This window comes from Serinus canaria, chromosome 8 (assembly GCF_022539315.1).
Source record: "Serinus canaria isolate serCan28SL12 chromosome 8, serCan2020, whole genome shotgun sequence".
In the NCBI taxonomy this organism is placed as follows: Eukaryota; Metazoa; Chordata; class Aves; order Passeriformes; family Fringillidae; genus Serinus; species Serinus canaria.
In genome coordinates, this window is record NC_066322.1 from 14,792,119 (window position 1) to 14,810,798 (window position 18,680).

General features: G+C 40.2%; 1 long non-coding RNA gene across 1 annotated transcript; it reads left to right on the top strand.

The window, feature by feature from the left end:
- Positions 1-97: 97 nt before the first annotated feature.
- On the top strand, positions 98-18,457 carry LOC115483922 (uncharacterized). The gene is made up of 4 exons (XR_007778039.1): positions 98-303; positions 13,393-13,544; positions 17,567-17,703; positions 17,920-18,457. It is a non-coding gene; the product is annotated as an uncharacterized LOC115483922 (long non-coding RNA).
- Positions 18,458-18,680: the final 223 nt, after the last annotated feature.

The window sequence follows — 18,680 nt, forward strand, 5'->3', positions numbered from 1 at the left end:
GCTGATGCCCATTCATCTTGCTTTGTGTAAGTATTTCTTCCAAGTGGCTTTATTTATTATGCCTTAACTACTGTTCCTTCTTACTCACTAGGTTTGGCTCTGCCAGCGGTTAGAAAAGACATTGTTTGTCTAAAGAGACAAGGGTGTGGTGAAAATACTCTGTGCCAGTCAAGTGAACCAAAACACTCTCTGAATTACTACACAGGCTGGAAAATAAAATTTAACTGACAGAAGATCTGGACCCCACCTGTGCTGAGAGACAGAGAGAAAAAGAGTCACAGGAATTGCCATGTACATTTGGAGGTAGGTCTGGAGAGGGGGACTGTGTCCCTCAAATCCTCTCAGCAGTTCACAGCAGAGGATTGATAGCATTATTGTTTGGGAAAAGCTAATGTCAATGTTTATGCAATATTAGTTGGTATTGTAAATAGTTAATTTGGTGACAGCAGGCTTGCTGTGAAACTGTATTGCAGAAATCTGTGACTTCCCTTATCAGGGGAACTGGGCTGTGGAACTACTCACAGACCAGACCTGTCCCAAAGCTCATTGAAACTGACAATGGCTGCTGGAGTCGCAGGGACTGGAGTGGTGGGGCAGGAATGTTACTTGTTTCTAGCAAAAAGCAGAGCCTAGGCATCTTTGCTGCATGTGTCTCCAGAAATTGTGCTTCCTGGAATACTTCTGAACATCCTAGATCTGTATAATCACCAGAAGTTACTGTACAGAGTGCTGGTTTGGTATTTCATACAATTGCAATGTAATGTAAAACACACCATCCCTGGAGTGGAGACCATGCTTGTCTTCCTCTTGCCTTTCTCTCTAAGAGCCCACCTGTGTGAGTGGGCAGCTGCTACCCCTCTTCCCAGAGGCTTTTGCTCCACTCCACCATCCCACGAGTGCTAGGCAGACCAGCAGCCACACTGGGGGTGTCAGGGCAGCCTGGCAGCTGTGGCCCTCGGTGGAGGCATGACTCCTCACAAACCATGCGGCTGCCATCTAAAGCTCCACCAAAACACCTGGCAGTCTTCAGGCTGGGGACAAAATGGGAGGGAAAATGACTGCCGTCATTCCTGCATTCTGCCTGACCTGCTAGGCAGTGCATACTGTGAGAGAGGGCACTGGGTGGATGTGTCTCCCCACACCTGTGTGGGGAAGGAAGCCATGAGCAGAGCCTTGGAGGACTCCAGAGGACAGAAGTTTTGCATTAGCCATGAGCCAGAGGCAGTTACTCATATTTAAACAGTACCAGACTCTGGGGAAATTCAGATGCAGATCTGAAATACATGGCTTGGCAAAAGACTTTTGTTACTGTCACATGTCTGACCTCTGAAAAATAATAATAATTCAAAAGTTACATGTGTTCAGCTGACAGTGATAGAGTATTTGTGTTAAGGAGGAGATTTTTCAAAGGCCTAAAATCAACTTAGTGATGTGTTACAATTGCTTCCCTGATGTCCTGCTGAAGGCCTGAGTGCAGTGTGTTTGGGGGACTTTCAGCTGCCATGAGGCACTCATTGCACTGAGGGGTGTGGTTGTGGGCTCCCACTAAAAAGGTTGCATTTCCATAGGTAGTTCTGAAGATTCGTGATCTTTCTGGATACTTAAAATACAATTATTCAGGATATTATTTCTCCTTGCTTAGTTTCCAAGCAGGCAGTTAGACTGAGCAACCACAAACATAGATCTTGTAACCAGCTTTGATGTGAAAGCAGCATTACCATAATTCTGGAGATATCTCTTTCTTTTCTGAACTATATTGGCAGCCCACGGTACCAGAATGTCAAAATGACACTCACTCTGTATTACACAGTATATAAAAATTTGTGTTTACATTTTGTCTCCTTTGCCCTTTCAATTTTGCTTTATTTTCTTACAGTTTTGTAACTTAAGCTGTATATATTTGGAGATTTTTTTTCCTTTCCTCATCTAGCTTTATGGCTTGTTCTGGCTGAGATGTCCTTACATGATTTGATTTTATAATAAATATAAGCTAACACATGTAATTGTTCCACAGTGAAGCAATCTGTCTGCAGCATTGGGGAAAGATATATATTAAAGTTTTCTTTCATGCTATTTACCGAATGTATTGCTGGCTCTACAAATGATGTAAAATATTAGGAACTGAAACAATAAGGCTTGGGCTAGTTAGCAGGGAGCATAAATGTATGGTGGAGCCAAATACTCCTCAGAGTAATATTTTCATCAGAGACAGCATGTACTGTAACCAGGGGAGATAAGCATTAGTAGGCAAAACTGGCTATGCCTAGAGCCAACATGCAACAGCAGCTACAAATCATACACTGCTGAGTGACACCTGAAAAACTGAAGCCTCATTCTTCTATCAAGAAGAGCCCTTCCTGCTCTAAGTAGGGTGTGAGGCAGGAGCAGGTCATAGGGACTGCCAAAGCGTGCCAAAATGCATCTGTGCCAACAGCACAGAGCAGCTGTGACAATAGCTAGGAGGGGAGGCCAGGCTGTGCTCAGCCTCTGGAGTCCTGCCACTTGGTCCTTGTGCTGGTGGCAAGTGGCCCTCTGATAATGTAGTGTTTAAGGAAGTGTCACAGAGCCAAGTGGATTGAGAGCAGGGAATCATCATGTAGGAGCTCAGTAGCCTTTTCCATGCAAAGAAATATGGGAGGACTTTGGTGTTTCTGAGCAGGAGAGCAGTGATGAAAACAGCCAAGAATTGTCACTGAGGTGGAGTAGCAAAGCTTGTGTATCACAGGGCGCATTGCAGTGGTATCAGCAGTGTGGAGTCAGTGCTCCAAGTGCTGCATAGTAGGACTTATTTAAAGCAGCTATTGTAAAAGTCTTCGAGCCAGTTAATTACCAGTTTTTGTTATGTCAGGAACTCCTTGAGTTAAAGCAGAAAGAAACTATTCATGAATATGTTCCAGTTCTGTAGTTTAATGGGACAAATTATAAAAAAAAAAAAAGAAAGAGAGAATGAAACTGATAAAATTATTTAGTTCATGGAAAGATTGAAAAGCCTTACAAAAAAAGCTGAAATTACATATTGTGCCCCATCTACTCTTGCATAAGCCATTGAAATTGCTCGAGACTTAGCTGGACTAATCGTCCATTGCAGTTATGCATGAGCCTCAGGGAGTGCACAAGGTGCATATAGGTCAAAGCACCAGCCTATGAAAGAGAGGGAAATTATCCAACAGCATTTCTAAAAATGTAGATGTCCAGGTATAAAAAGCCAAGATGCTTGGCTTGCATTTAAAAAGTATTAAGAGCAAGTGAGGAATTTAATTTAATTTACTCACCAAATAGCCTCGAAAAAAGGACTGAAGTTAGCCAGGTTGGGTGGGTCTTTGAGCAACCAGCTCTTATGGAAGGTGTCCCAGCCCCTTGCAGAGGGGTTGGGACTAGATAATGTTTAAGATCCCTTCCAACACAATTCATTCTATGAAGTGATGCTAGGCAAGAGAAAACTTTCAATAGAAAACAAAAATCTACAGAGGACATAAAAGTAGACTCATTCCCTTCCTGCTTACATGAGTTTTTCTCTCTGCACCTCCTTGTTTGCTGTGAAGTTATTGATGGGCCATGGTTATTGGAAGCAGATTTGGGCCTAGAAGTTCCATCTGATCAGAAAAAAAAGTAATAATGCATGCTGCATATTGAACTGATCTGCAAATATTGGAGTAAATGCCTGTTTAGAGCCTGTCTCATACTATCAGTAGTCTTCAAACATCTACTTTGCTCCTTCAGGACACCCTGAAAATCACCAACACATCTACTGAACTGAGTTTTAAAAACAATTCAGAAATAGAAACAAATAATAGTTTTTGGCTCTGTGGGCTAGAAGAATACTGTTGCCAAGTGGATGCTTCCTGCATGTGTCCTGGTTTCTTCTGTTGCAAAGAGAGTTTTGAGGAATTTAACCTACCTCTTGAGAGAAGAAATGAGTCCAGTTTACCAGAACACCCACCTTCCTAACTCTTACCATTCCACAACTGAGACCCCCCCCCCCCCGAGACCTGCTCATAAATTATGAAGCAACTTGGAGGAAGCTTTTATGATTTTATGCCTATAAATGCAATAATCTTTCAGGATATGGAGAAAGTGCAGAGGATATTGAACACAGTTTGTCAGATATTTTCTCTTGGTATTACTTGTATCTTTTCATCCATGGTAAACTTCTCTGTGCTTGGCTTTTCAGAAGTCCCCAGGTCCTACACCAAACACCTTAGGTAATGATACTACTGTGATGTAGGGCTAACCACACTGTAGAGGTTATCAGCCTTTTAGTGGTGCTCTCTTCCCAGGGCTGATTTCTCATTTGGCATGCTACTCCTCACTTCTCCCTGCTCCTGGGGCTTTGTTCTGGGCGTAAGAGCCCCTCTGATGCATGCTGAACTTACAGGGTTCAAGACATGAGGCTTTTGCTGTGTTGTTCTTTAAAGTGTTAATTTGGTTTTACTAATATGTTTTCAATGTTTGGGATTAGCAGAGCTTGTAAGAACACATCAGAGCTGCCAGGTTTACAAGTCCACTTCACCACTTTCACCCCTTTACATGTATTTTAATATAGCTAATTAGGAGATAATGCCAGTGGAATGAAACACTGTCATAAGATAATGATCTCACACCCCTATAGAAATGGTAAGTGGAAGTGTTTATTTTCAAAGGGAAGAAACACTGATCATGTGCTTAATCCTATATTCTTAAACAAGTAAAATTCCTGTAGATTTCAGTAGAGCCTGAGGTGACAACATCCTGTTAACTGTGGTAGTGTTTCTGGATACCAAATGGCCGTAAAGTGATGTAGTCATTTTCTCCAAATGATACTGGTGCAGTACTGGAACAGATGTTTCCCTTACCTTTATTAGCCTGTTGTATCTTCTAACTTGGAGGACAAATTTTGCATGTGCTTCATTGCACCAGCTTAGAGAATTTTTTAAAAGATGTGCTTTAGGAAGCAGTGAGCTGTGGTTTGGATAAAGTTATGCATATTTTGAACTTACTGACAGTTCATAGTGGTGATACACAAGTCTCAGTTGCTACTGCAGGCTCCCTTTGGTACACTAAGGATCCTCTCTGTTTAAGTCAAAGATGGCCTTCCCTCTGTCCTTATGGAATTTTGGAAACAAGGGTTGTCTTAAGTTCACCTTTCAAGAGTAAACCACCTTATCTTTGTGGTGGAGTGAGGGACTACTCACAGGTAACAGCTACAAGTGCATTAGCTCTTCTGGCCTAACTGTTCCTGTTTCAGTAATAGAATTGAGACAATGTGGGGCAGCTTTACCTTTCACTCAGGCTCATCCTTGTGTTTGTATTCCCACCAGCAGTGCTGCTGGGGGCTGTGCTGAGCAAATTCTTCCCCAGATCACCTTCCAGGGAGCCTCTCTCTGCTATGAGGTAGCAGTAATGGGGTGGCTACATTCACCTTTACTGTCTCCCCCAGGAAGGCCTTCTTTCTACTGCAGCTTGGACTCACTCCAGATGCAGGGCTGTCTTACAGATGGGGGAATACTGCAGTAGAAATTGGAGGCAGCTACAGAGCTGCTTTCAGAGAAAAGCCTGACAGCAAAAGCGGTGAGGTTTACCCTGGTAAGACTTAACTTGCACAAGTTGTCAGTGCTTCTCCGAGGAAGGTGGCTATTGGTTTTCAGAAATTACTGCTATTTTCACTATTAATGAAGCTTCATCTTTCCATTGGATCATCTCTAACCTGCTGTAATTGTTCTGATTTTTATTTTTTACCTTGTTCACCAGTTCATGTCTAAATACAAGAAGATGTTTATATTGCATACATTCAGCTTTAATTGGCCCTTAAAAGAAGGTGTTGATTAGAATCTTCTCAACATCAACAGCTCGCTCGCACAACATTCTCTAATTACTGTTTATTAATTTAGTTCAAGTGGCATAGTTGAAAGCCCTGCTCAGATGGGAGAAGTAAATTGTCACTGGTATTGAATATGTAAATTATGTGCCATGTAAGTTTCCATGAAGAATGTTTAAAGTTAAATGTTACCCACATAAAGCCTTCCAGTTTCATCTAAGCCAGCCATATGACAGCTTTGCAAAAAGTGTCATGAAAATTTACCAGCCCTGGCAAAAAAAAGTACTTGCCTATCCTTTACTTTTTTTCTATTAACATAATCATTCTGATAATAATAATTTATTTGCCCATCAAAAAAAAAGTAATCATTCATTCTGGCTGGCTGGAGATTTGCAAAGCTGCCAATTGAATCTGAATTACATGTTGCTACAGTATAGACATTCAGCAGCCTGGATTTCTTGCCCTAATGCAGTAACCCTCCCTTCTCTTTAATTAGCTTATAAAGTCAGAATTTCTTTAACAAAGTACTCATTAAACATTGCCTTGTTACACTACTTTAAAATGCAATTAAAAGTTTTAAGAGTATGGTGGAGTTTGTGTGCCATTGTCAGCATCCATGTCACTCACTATCGGTTTCCACCCACTCACACAGATCAGAGGCCTCCTGTTAAATATAGATGGCACTTCATAGTATTTCTATATAGACTAGGCATAAAACAAAATCCTGATGAGGATGACCTGACTGCACCTTATATTTCTGGGAATAAGAGAGGAATGGAAGGGAGGACATTCTAGATGAAGGAGGAGCTCAGAGTATTCGTATTCCTTCCACCTCTAGTTCTCTCTCTGTGGCCCTTTGCGTGGGAATAACTGCACATTGTTGGTAAGTGTGCTGCTTCCAAGTCTTCCCAGACAAAGCTGCATGGGAATATTACATGGTTTTTCTATTATGCATCTGAAACAAGAGAGACCAGACATTGCATTAAAAGAGAATGAAAAATATCCAATGCCTGAATGCTGCCTGGGCCTTCACCCAGTCCTCACACTCTAGCTGGCTGCTGTTATCATGAATGGCACTAATCAGTTCCAGGAAATCTCTACAACAAGCATTATGTCACATATGGTTACGTCATTCCTTCTAACCTCTAGGGCTTCCTGTTGACATCTCTGGAGCTCTTCTACTACCAAATGGTATTAGAAGAAATGCCAAGCTGTATTTTTATCTATTTCTGTCTGCCAAAAGGAATTCAAATGTTTCCCATTTGCAGGTTTCACCTGCTGGGTCGCATCTTTGCTTCTTAAAATGAGCAAACCTTAGTGAGCCTTCTCAGGGTCTCTCCAGATGTTTGCATAAAGGATGGTAAGAGCATGTGAGGGGTTATTGAGACAGAAGACGCTAATGCCTCTGCAAAATGCATTTATTCTTAATGTCTCCCAAATTGCTAATCCAGCCTGTCAGTTGTGTAACCTCTGTTATAAAGTCCACCCCAGGAAGCTGTTTCTCTCTTTCATTCTTAATTCTTTCCTAGTAGATGCTGCTTCCCAGTGTGGGCTATGTTTCATTGATTTCCAGCATTGTGCTGCTTGGCATTCCCCTTTCTCCTTGCAGAGCCATCTCTAAAGGTAGGAGCCATTTCCCTCTTGGAACAGACAGTGACACCCCATCAGCTTCTCCTTGCAACCCCCACTTACCCAGCTGCTTAGCTGAAAAAAGCAGGGCTCAAAGTCTTTCCAGATCTAACGAGCAAGATTTTTCCTTCTTGAAAACCACTGTGCTCCTTGGTTTGGGTGGTTTTTATTCTTATTATTTGTCTGGTTTATAACATCCTTCCATTCTAGGAGTTTTATTTTTGTGGCTGTTTCTGTGTTTATTCACTGCTGCAGTAGGTATCAACAACATGATTAAATTCCACCTCTGACTGTTGCAACATAAGCGCTCTGCCTTCATTATCTGCAGTGCCTAAAACTATTTGATCTCTAATAAGTTCACCTGCAAGTGTGCCTCATTTGCATGATGAGGCTAACTGGTGCAGCCTGGGTGCATATTGGTTTGTAATTTCAGTTTCTCTTCGATCAGATGCATCAAACAGAAAGAACTATTAGAATTGCCAGCGACTGTATTTTTTAGTGTTAATCATGCCAGAATACTAGGAGTCCCAAGGAGCCTTACCAGGCTGGAGAAATCCAACAATAAAAAGCATGGGAGTGCTTTTGATGTCAGATCACATACAAAACAGTGCTGTGCTGGGGATAGTTGGTGTGGTTTGATGGCACACTATGTTAAGATCATACCCAGCTCCTGAGCAGGTTATTCAGTAGCCTTCTTTGGTGAGCTGCACCATTGCCCCAAGCCCTTGAGGGAGCTGTGCCACCCAGCAAGGACCGCTACCCTGGCCCATCAAGCTCAGAGCTGGAGGTGTCTTTCAGCATCTCTGAGGGTCTCTGCCTGAGTGTCCCCAGCTCCCATTCAGCCTCTCTGGTCCTGCACTTAGATACAGCTGACATTTATTTGGCAGTAATACCAAGGGTTTTACAGCCCAAAGTGTGTAGGAAGAGAAAATGTGTTCTCTTACATCAAGCTTTTAGGAACCTGAACCTTTCTTTGTGTCTGAAACAGAAGCAGGAGGCTTCAAAGCTAAATGTAAGAAGAGAACAGCAGCTCAGTGATTGTGAGATTCGTAGCAATAGCGCTGAAAACGTGTCAAGTTGCCTATTTCCTTTCTAGATCAAGCTCAGGATAGTCCTGTGTGTTTTACTGTGTTCAGCATGACTTTAAGAAATGTGATTTGTCCCATTGCAACATCCCTTACTTCTCTAATTTCAGATTTCAGCTTCTTACATTGTGTTTTCATTTGAGACAACTTTTAATTGAGCTGAATGATCTCTGAGAACATCAAAATGTCTCTTATTGCTCCGAATGGGTCCTAGACTGAGTTTGCATTTCATACACAAAACCAACTCTTTTCTTTTGCTCTTGGGCTCACACAGCAAATAAAAACTAAACCAAGCAGAACCAAACAAAAGAATTCTGAGAAGCTCATCAGCAGTATTTGCTTTGTACAGAACAGTAATTTTTCCCTAGCACATACTTCCAAGAATTTTTTAAAATGTCATTCATACATCATCTGCCCCAACAGACAATAGTTGTTCCAGAGAAGCTGTTGCTCTCTATTAGGTCAATGATCAGTGAACTAAACATTTTCTACTTAGGCCCTCATATGATAAAAGCCTAAGAGCTTTGAAGGAGCCATTACAGACTATTGCATAGAAGAAATATCTATTTGAAAATTCAGCAATTATGTACTTCTATAATAGCGTGTAAAAGGAGCTCTGGACCCATTATGGGTTATTGAGTAAATAATGTATTTTTAAAAGTGTCTAAGTAATTTATATGATAGCCTGTATTGGCAGCAAAGAGTGATTGTAGACTAAACATTCTGTCTTTCTCTCTTTTTAAAAATCTCATTTAAATCCCTAAATAGCAATTAAAGAAAGAAATCCCTGATGCAGTTTCAGTATTTCTATAGTAGTCAATAGCTAATGGCTCTGACTTTGCTGCACTGAGGCTGCCATTTTGTGCTGAGACAGTTTTCTCTGGTCTGACTTTCTTTTTTTTGTTTTGATTGGATAAGACAGGAGGCTTCATTATCAAATATAATATAGAAGTGTCCAGAGGCCTCCTGGAAGTCAGACTCACAGTCATCAGACCTACCCATAATCAGAAACAGCCACTAGCCAGAAGAGCCACCAGCTCTTCTCTCTCTCTCTCTGAGAGAAGACAGGAAGCTGTCAGTCCCTATTTTGGGAAGAAATGAGTCTTGGAGACAGGAAATACGTTGTTTGAGATCATGCAGGGAACACAGAACCTCTGCCTCCCAAGTCCAAGTTAGTTTCCCTGCTTTATGTGTGGACCATCCACGCAGAGGCACAGCCTGAGCTTCTTGTTGCTGTGCATCTTGAGTGCTAATGCAAACTGCTCCTCTGTCAGGTGACCTCAATAGTCTTGCTTCAGACCAGTGCATTCAGCCCTCTCCGGCACACATCCTGCTCAAAGCAGGTAGGACAACCCTGCAGTTCAAAAAAATTACATTGTAGCAACAATGCACTATGAAACATGAAGGAAACAAACTTGTTTTCCTCCTGTAAGCATGGAGTAAGTTTCCTTAGTCTACCCATTTATTTATCATACTGCTTCCTGCCACAGCAGGAACATAATATAGTCACCTCTTTAATAATTTTCTGTCAAAATTTGAAAGAATAAGTTGAAACAGTTTTGGTTTTATTAAGAAACACTGGTGTTTGAGCTGCTCTTAATTTTGGACATTATCTTGGGATCTCCAAATATCTGTCAGACCAAGCAGCTTTCAGTGCCCCAGGAACAGTACTGGACTTCTGTACTACCTGTACCTTACAATATTGCAAGGGGCCTGACTTGAGGCAACAAAAGTAAAACAATTTTCTGCCGATGATGATGCTCCATCTTAACTCTTTTTGATGGTACTTCATCTGGCATAATTTTGATACAAAGTCTCTTTGGTGCTCTGGAACCTGCAGGTCCAGACCTGTGTTGTAACTCATTTTGTACATGAAATACCTTCCCAGCCAGCAGGAAGCAAGCCTCTGTTTCCCATGTCTGCCAGGAGTTCTGATTTCCCTCTTCAGAGGCTGTGTAATGCCTGCTCCTTCATATGTGTGTTCAGAGCATATTGTGCTCTTCCCAAAGCTAGCTATGCTCTTCAGTCATATCTCAAGAACATCACCTTTAGACCTGAATTTGACTACATCTCTTTAATTCCTCATTGTTTAAGGAAAGCGATTCTGATGCAATGAATAAAATGTGGTGTTTTAGCTGCCTTCTGGGAGAAGTCAAGGGATAGGTCTCTGTAGCGAGGCTGCTGGCATGTGAGAATTTGTTTTTCATGGGTTTGGAAAGACACAAAGAAGAAAAGAAATGCAAGGGTAATGAGCACATAGTTCAGAAGACAAAAAAGAGAGGGAATGACTTAATGTAGAAATGGTAAGATAGTATGGAGAAAGTCCACCTTGTAAAGTAAAAAATGTAAAGAAAAAATATAAAATAAAAAATGGTGAAGGACTGATGACATGCCTAAAAATGCCATCAGTCTCTCTCACAGTTTCTCTTCAATCAGATGCATCAGATGCAACAGTTAGACTGTATTTATCACTTAGGAAAGGAGAGTTATTTGTTGGGATAATTGACTGGACTGATGATGAAGTACCCATCACTGGAGTATTTCTATGACAGAGTAGTCAAAAATCTGGGGAATGCTGCCAGCTATTGGATGAACCCTTTCAGTTCTATTTTCTATGACCTCTATGACCATCCCATAATGCCTGAGTGGGAGCAGTACCTCAGTTATGTGATCATGAAAAACCTGTTTCGCACCTGGTCACTTCCTCACCGAAATTCTCTATGATCTCAAAGAGTAGGCAAGGCATAAATTTGGAAATGAAGTTTATGAGGAAAATTAATATAGAGGGAAAAAAAAAAGGAAAAGGAACTGGTTGATCTGCAGACAACATTTTCTTCTTACCTATGGACCCAAAGCCACAAAACTTGCAATTTCCTCCTCATACTGAACAGCCCCATTCTGCAACAAATACCTAATTTGGCTTAGATACAAACCCAAAGCCCTCACAACTTGAATTAAAAGAGCTTGGGGTCTTTCTTCCAAGAGCAGAGTTATTAATTGAGCTACTGTGCTTCAACTCTAAATAATTCTGTTCTCCCATTCAAGGAAAATTCCTTCTTATTTCAACCAAAGTCACACTTCTGAAGTGATCTGGGATTATTCTAGATTGGTGATTTTTTTTATGCAAGCCACCAATTACCATCACCCTATAAAACAAAGTAAAAAACAGGCTTTTAAAAGTAAAGTCTGGAGAGGCATCAGATTGAGATGAAACAAACTTTCATTCTCCCATCATGTGGAGTTTCTTGCCAACAGGACCTAGGTTTTGCCAACAGGACCTAGAAAAGCCAAGTATGCTAATGTCAGTGGTCTCCCTTGCAGGCAGGAGACTTGGATTGCTCCAGTACATATACACAAATACAGTATAGGAAGGCACAGGCCTTTAAAGTGACCACTCATTCTCCACACAAATCTGCCCTGTGTTCTTTGCACTCTGGGCCACTGAGTACAAGGCTGGTAATTGGAGGAAACTGCTTTTTTTTCTCCTGAAAGTACTTTAGAGACATTAGATTCATTATTTGAGGGTGTGTATGAGATTCTGGAAGTAGAATTTATGTTTGCTATGCTGTGAGATCTTTGGTAGGATATTGACTCACTCACTGGCACCTGAGATAGGCTTGGGGAATTCAACAAGTTTTCAACAGTCCAGTTTGAGAAATTAAACAGAATTATAGCTCAGGTTTGTCCTAATTTTACTAATTTCACAATTTCTAATTGCCTAAACATATGCAGCCAAGTATGCAGGTGGTGACTGGGATGATGTACAAGGACACTCAGGCTCCATGAGCAGCTAATTGGTGGATTAAGCAATAGGGCACTTGGAAAGGCTGGTATTTTTTCAGAACATTCTAGGATAAAATCCTGTCCCCACTTAAACTGAGGCAATCAAGAGAGGAAAGATTTTAGCTATAGATTCTGTTGGAACCAGAGAAACAGATGAAACTATCTGATGCAGAAAATATCCAGGATGAAGGTGGTTGTTGTGGGCAAGATTCGTTACTTATTTGTCTTGGACGCAGGAAAAAAGATATAATGTCTCAAGACCATAAAACTCCTGAAAAATGTGGTGATAGCAGAAGGGTTTTGGTCAGGGCTAAATGCAAGACAAGCAATGGTTAACAGTTTCAGATAATAGTTGGGCAAATAAGAAGTAATTTGGTGTGAACATTGTTATTGTTAGCAAATGCTAAGCTGTAATGTTTTCAGTGATATTTTATATTTTGTTTTAGAAAATAAATCTGTTTTCTCTATGTATAAAAGAACTCTTGAGCCACAAGTTAAAGTATGCTATGGTAAAGTGACACCAGCTGAGGTACTGGCCTGGCTGTTTATGTGGGTACTTTCTCATGAAATAATATTGCTGTCCATATTTGTTAAGGGAATGCTGCTGTTGACTTATTTTCTACAATCAAAATAGAAAGAGGAGTAGGAGGGAAAAGTCTACACTGGGTTTTGCTCTGCAGTGTTCTTTATCTCTGATACAGCATCTGCACTATGAAATTCACCCTGAATGAATGGACACTCAGATGTCTTCACTTCCAGAAGGGAAGACACAACTCTCAGGCTGAATTAGGCTATTTGGAGAGGCTTACCAAAATGTCCATGGGTTACAGACACAAAACTCATATTTCACACTGGTCTGGACTGAGCACTTGGTGAGCAAGTAAAATTTTACTTTTTTCCCTTTTCAAAAGTAGAATAAACCAAAGAAGTTTGTCACATATTTGGACTTGGACTTCCCAGCAAAGGTTTGCAAAATTCTCTAAAAAGTCAGAATATTTATCATAAAATATTTTCTAGCAAAAAACAAATACAAGAGGGATTTAATAATGTTGGGATGAAGTTTTCTGTTAATGACTTAATTTTCTTCTTCCTCCTGTTTAGGCAGTAACATGCGAACTCTGACCACATCACCGGTGTGAAATTGCTGATTAACCTTTTGACTCTGACAATTGGGACTTCTCTCAACACCAACTGGTAATGCAGAAGACCATTAGTAGTTAATATTGGGACATCCCGGCTCCAGATGTCAAAAGGTTAATGAAAAATCAAGTATCTTGCTTTTGCTGGGGAACTTGGAAACTTTCCCCCCAAGAGTTCATTTTTTTTGATAAATAAGCCAGACTGCTTGAGCTGCGAAAGACGGGTGTTTTGCTAATGTGTACAGCTGTTAATTGAAAAAGATTTGGGTATACTTGTTCTTCTGGATGTAGATAAAAGAGAGCTTTGTTGGCAAACTTAGTTAGTCTTGAACACCCCTTTGTTCAAATACACTACATAATAATAATTCTTTGTTCTTTCTGTAACAGCCATGGAGGGATTTTGAGTGGAATACTCATTTTCTTTAAGTCATATCTGCCAGTAATCATTCCTGGCTTAAGACCAGCTGCCATTTATGTGTTTTATGAAAATATAACAGTTTTACACTCAGAACTATTTTCTTTTTAGGTAAAAGCTTCAGCACAAGCTGGTTCCCCATATCTACCATAAATGCTATTTATCACAGATTTTGGTCTTTAAAACAGAAAGATAATGTTAAAACATTTTGATTACCCTTTCCTTGCTGCTATCATTCACAACCCATCTTTTCTAATTATGGTATTAGGACATTTACATAACCGGGAAAAGGGTCCTTTAACTACATTTCTATTATGTTTGGCACTTCTGTGAAAGGATATTATATTCATGTGCATTAGAGATTGCTTATAAAAGATCAAGACAATAATAGCAGATCAGACGATAAAGGTTCCCTTTTCTCCTCCCAGACAGGCTGTCTCTGACAGAAGAATACAGTTCATCAAAAGTGTCTGCAGGTTGTCAAACTCAGTGAGATTTGGGGACACTCAGAGGCTGTCATGGCCAACAAGAAGATTTTCTGTAGGGTTCTGCCATCATTCACCCTCAGGAAATAATCACTCACTACATTCTGCATGCTCTCATGATAGAGCTCTATTTGAGAGAAAAGAGCTATTTTATCAAAGGACAATATATCCCTTCTCTTGGTCCATGTAGCTTCCATTATCAGACCATAATAAATCATATTTATGTTCTCAGTTAATAAGACTGATTACAATGCAGGTTACAGGCATGGGAAAAGAAAATCAGGTGAAAAGATGTTTTAATGAAAATATGATAAGCAAACAGCTTCTTGTGAACATTTCAGGCTGTTATTTGTAATGATCACAGGCAATTTTTGATACATCTTCTTTAGCAATGGTTTAAGCTGCATAAATTGGCTTGCCACTTTATACGTTGAAATAGGAAGAATCCCAGTGTCCTTCTTATGTTGTCTAGAATCATTATATACATTATAAGCATAAAATGAGTTTAATGTATGTGCTTTGAAAAGAAGGGGAAAACAGAAAATCAGGGAAGACTGATTTTAATGCTGCTCAGAATGATTTCGAAATTTTCTACTCATCTTTGTTACTAACGGTGCATTTTCCATGAAATTTAGGAATGACATGTACTGCTTTCATCTCCTTAAAATTAATATACTGTGCTCTCTGTTTTTCTCAATTTCTTCAAAGTTCTTCTTAGAGCACTGTGCAAAGAGACAGAGAGAAATTCTCCACTAAAACTGTAAGCATATCTGCTGTTAATGCTGAGGGGAGTTAAGTGTCTGCTTCTACAGGAGAATACACCCCTGAAGTGTTCCTGAAGGGCACCCTTTTAAAATGGTGCAAAAATGTTTAACTTTGGCACATGTGATGCACTCAAGGACCAACCTCCACAGATTTTTTTTTAAGTGATTAAGGCAGTTTTTTATTAGGGTAAATATTATGATACAATTTCAGCATATAAGTGTATGGAGGGAAGTGGACTGTCTTGCTGTCATCTTCCGAAAAGTCTTATTTTGCTATTATGTTCAGCATCATACTTTTAAAACCAAGTTAGAAATTTAAGGAATAATTTCCTCCTGCCAATACATAATTTTGACCGGGTCTCTGAAATTCTACAGCACTTGTAAAGAAATGGTGACAAAGACTCCTTGGTGTTCTGTCTGCACAACATATTCTGCTCTCTGGTATTTCCCTAAAATAATTCTTAAACAAATTTTAAAGCTTTGTATTTGTCCTGGCCCGGGAGAATGGCCATAAAATTACCTTAACCCTTTTAGGACACTTCAAAAGAGCAGTGCTCATATAAGAAACAGGAGACTGCTCTTCAAAGGCAATATCCTGATATGACAACAGAGGTAGATAATGTACTTCATGATGGAACTGCTTGATACAGAGGAAAACATGTTGTAACTGCCTTCACTGTGAAAGGGGTTTTAAAACGTTGCCTGCCAACTCCACAAAAACCAGAGCTGCTATTTCGGTTAAAGGCCAGTGGATTGTATTTTTCACGTCAGTTTTCACTAACCTCAAACATCACTGTTATGACAGACTGTCATCCAACCAAACCAGCATTCTGTTGCCATTCAAGCAAGCAGGAAAAAAGCAAACATGAAGGAAACTTAAAAGACCAAGTAGTAATTGGGGGGTGCATGTGAGTGAACTACTTTTGTGTAACAATACTGATTACTGAAAATGAAAATGAAAATAAACAAAAAGCAGTGCTTTCTGAGCCAGTAGTGTTTTCTTGGCTGGCAATTTCTCTTTGTTCTATTTCATGACACCAGGCTCAATGGTTGAAGGGGTGTTCTGGGCCAGATGTCAATCACAATGTCTGACATAAACAAAAATAGCTAAAAAGGCATGCCGGCATCTTTCTTTTGTTTTGCCATTAGCGCCATTTTTCTTTTCATAGGCTGACAAAAAATTACTGCCTCCAAGTGAATTCAGTAATGTCACTATATATCTAATATCTAGGAGACCTTTTGTTTTAGCTTTACTGGGCTTAACCACAAAAGACACTTGACATTGACAAAGAATCTATCAAACATACAATGATCAGTGCAATGAAACCTCTCATGACAGAAGGGCACTATTCTGCCTCCCCCATGCCTCCAGCAGCAGCCTGTCTGAGCAAAATATGCTGGAGCACATGTAGCAGCTGAACCATTACAGAGCAGGCCAGAAGCTGAGATGTGTCTTGTTTAAATTGTCATAGCATATTAGTATAATTAAAACTGCCAAAAGAGTAGAAAAGATAGATGGAAATGTTACATTACTTGTTTCTAGAGATTAACCCCCAGCCAGAACTGAAATAGAGAGACATGTTTTGGACTTCTTAGAGCTCTGATATGGAATAAAACAAGCCCAAGAGTACATCTCTCAAAGTGCGAGACATGAAGTCATAGTTCCTATATTTACACCAAAAAAAGCAGAAATAGTGTTTCAGACAGACTCTCTGTTTCCTCTGTGATTACAGCTCCCGTTGTGGCTGTGCTCTGCAGAGCAGTTGTATCATCTCTCAGCTAATTCCTTTCCACTCCCCTCTGCCTTTGTGCCTGCAGGGTCTTGACACCTCTTGGGCTTGCTGATGAGCCGATGTCACCCCTCTAGGCCCTGTCCCCACCTGTGGCCTTGGCTGGTGCTCCGGGTGCCCAGCCCTGCAGCAGTACATGGTAACCATGGTCCAGGCTCTGGGCCTCAGCAATGCCCAGCAGCAATGGTCAGGAACTCATCCTGCACAGGTTTCATCCTTTGGGCATGCCTGTCACTGGGGAGGAGAAACAAATGTCTACCGGAGGCAGGCACAGATAGACCAGCCCTGAGATTGCTCTTGAATCCAGTTCCCTCGTGCACAAGAGGGAACTGGATTCAAGAGCAATCTCAGAAAGGGCAGACTTAGACTGCTTTGCCTAAGCTGTTTCTGCTTCTCATTGCAAGGGAAGATGTTTGAACAATGGCTTCAATTTAAAATCTGACCTTTCAAATGCCAAGCTTTATGCTTGTTTCTGTGTTGAACGTATAGATAAAACATATGGCTTTCTAAAATTGACCCTGACAATAAGGTTCTCTTCATCAATGAGATGTTTTCCTTCCTATGCATCGTTACCTCTCATAACTATTCAGGACAAACTAGTTATGATCTCAATTTACAATTATGCCCTGAGTTATATCTAGTGGTGAGAAAATTATTTAAAACCTTCTATGTGTTCATTCAGTTGTAGATGTTGAAACTCAATTTATCCAGAAGTTGGGGACGCCCTGAACTGTGTCCACCCATTCTGAAAGAGAGAATTAGGAGCACAACTGCCCTCTAACAAAAATGGTACATTCAAGGGGAAACTTCAGGAATCAGGTAGGACTCATGTTTATTTCTTCTAGTATTAATGAACTTCATAGCTTTGCCTCATTTGCTGACTTGCTTTAAGGAGAGAGATGTTAAATGTGAGCCTCTAATTTTAAATTCCTCCATATTTCCCCAGTTTCCAAAATTTAAATCCTAGTTAATGACTTCTCCATATAGGGCCTGTAGATGTGCAATACTAGTAAAAAATATGTTATCTGCGTTTAGTGTTGGCTTTTGGAACCCTCACCACCAAGTCACCTCTCTACTGCATCTCGCCTCACATGCATTTCTGTGGAGTGCCAGAAGAGGAATGGAAAATAGCCATGAAGTAAAAGCAGATTCTGCTCCCATTAAAGGCAATGAAAACTGTGCTTTTGCTTCTAGTTACTCATAATAGCGAAGAAAAATGAAGTGGAAACAAGCACAACAAAACACCTCTGCCAGCTATCTACAAGCTAACCGTGCCTTCCACTAATGAGGTGCTCTGGCATTTTAAGACAGCTTCTTCCAGAAATGGAAAAAATACACTGAGTTTTTCCTTCAGTTCTGAAAGGCTAGTGAAAGAATAATAAATTGTATTTCAAAAAAGGGGTGACAGTCAAACTTTTAATGCTGTCTGTGCTATTAAATACGTAAGGATGCCCATACAATTACTTGTAAGTTAAATGCTTTTACATACATATTTGGCAGCTTATTAAATATTGATACTTACATACCTTACCTAATTATTGACTGCAGTTACAGGGTCCTTTAAATGACCATAAAATTTTTGAGAAAGTTAGTAATTTCAAATTACAATAATGGAGTAATTTTCAGGTCAAATTTTCTAGACAAGTCTATACCATGGACAATCACATAGTCTATTAAACAGAACCGTACAGTTTGTGGAAAAGATAATTCTCCAGATCATGAGATAGCACCAGATTTCACATTATGATTTCCAGATGTCTTTTTGAGCTTAATGCATACAGCATTGGTTTAAGTCT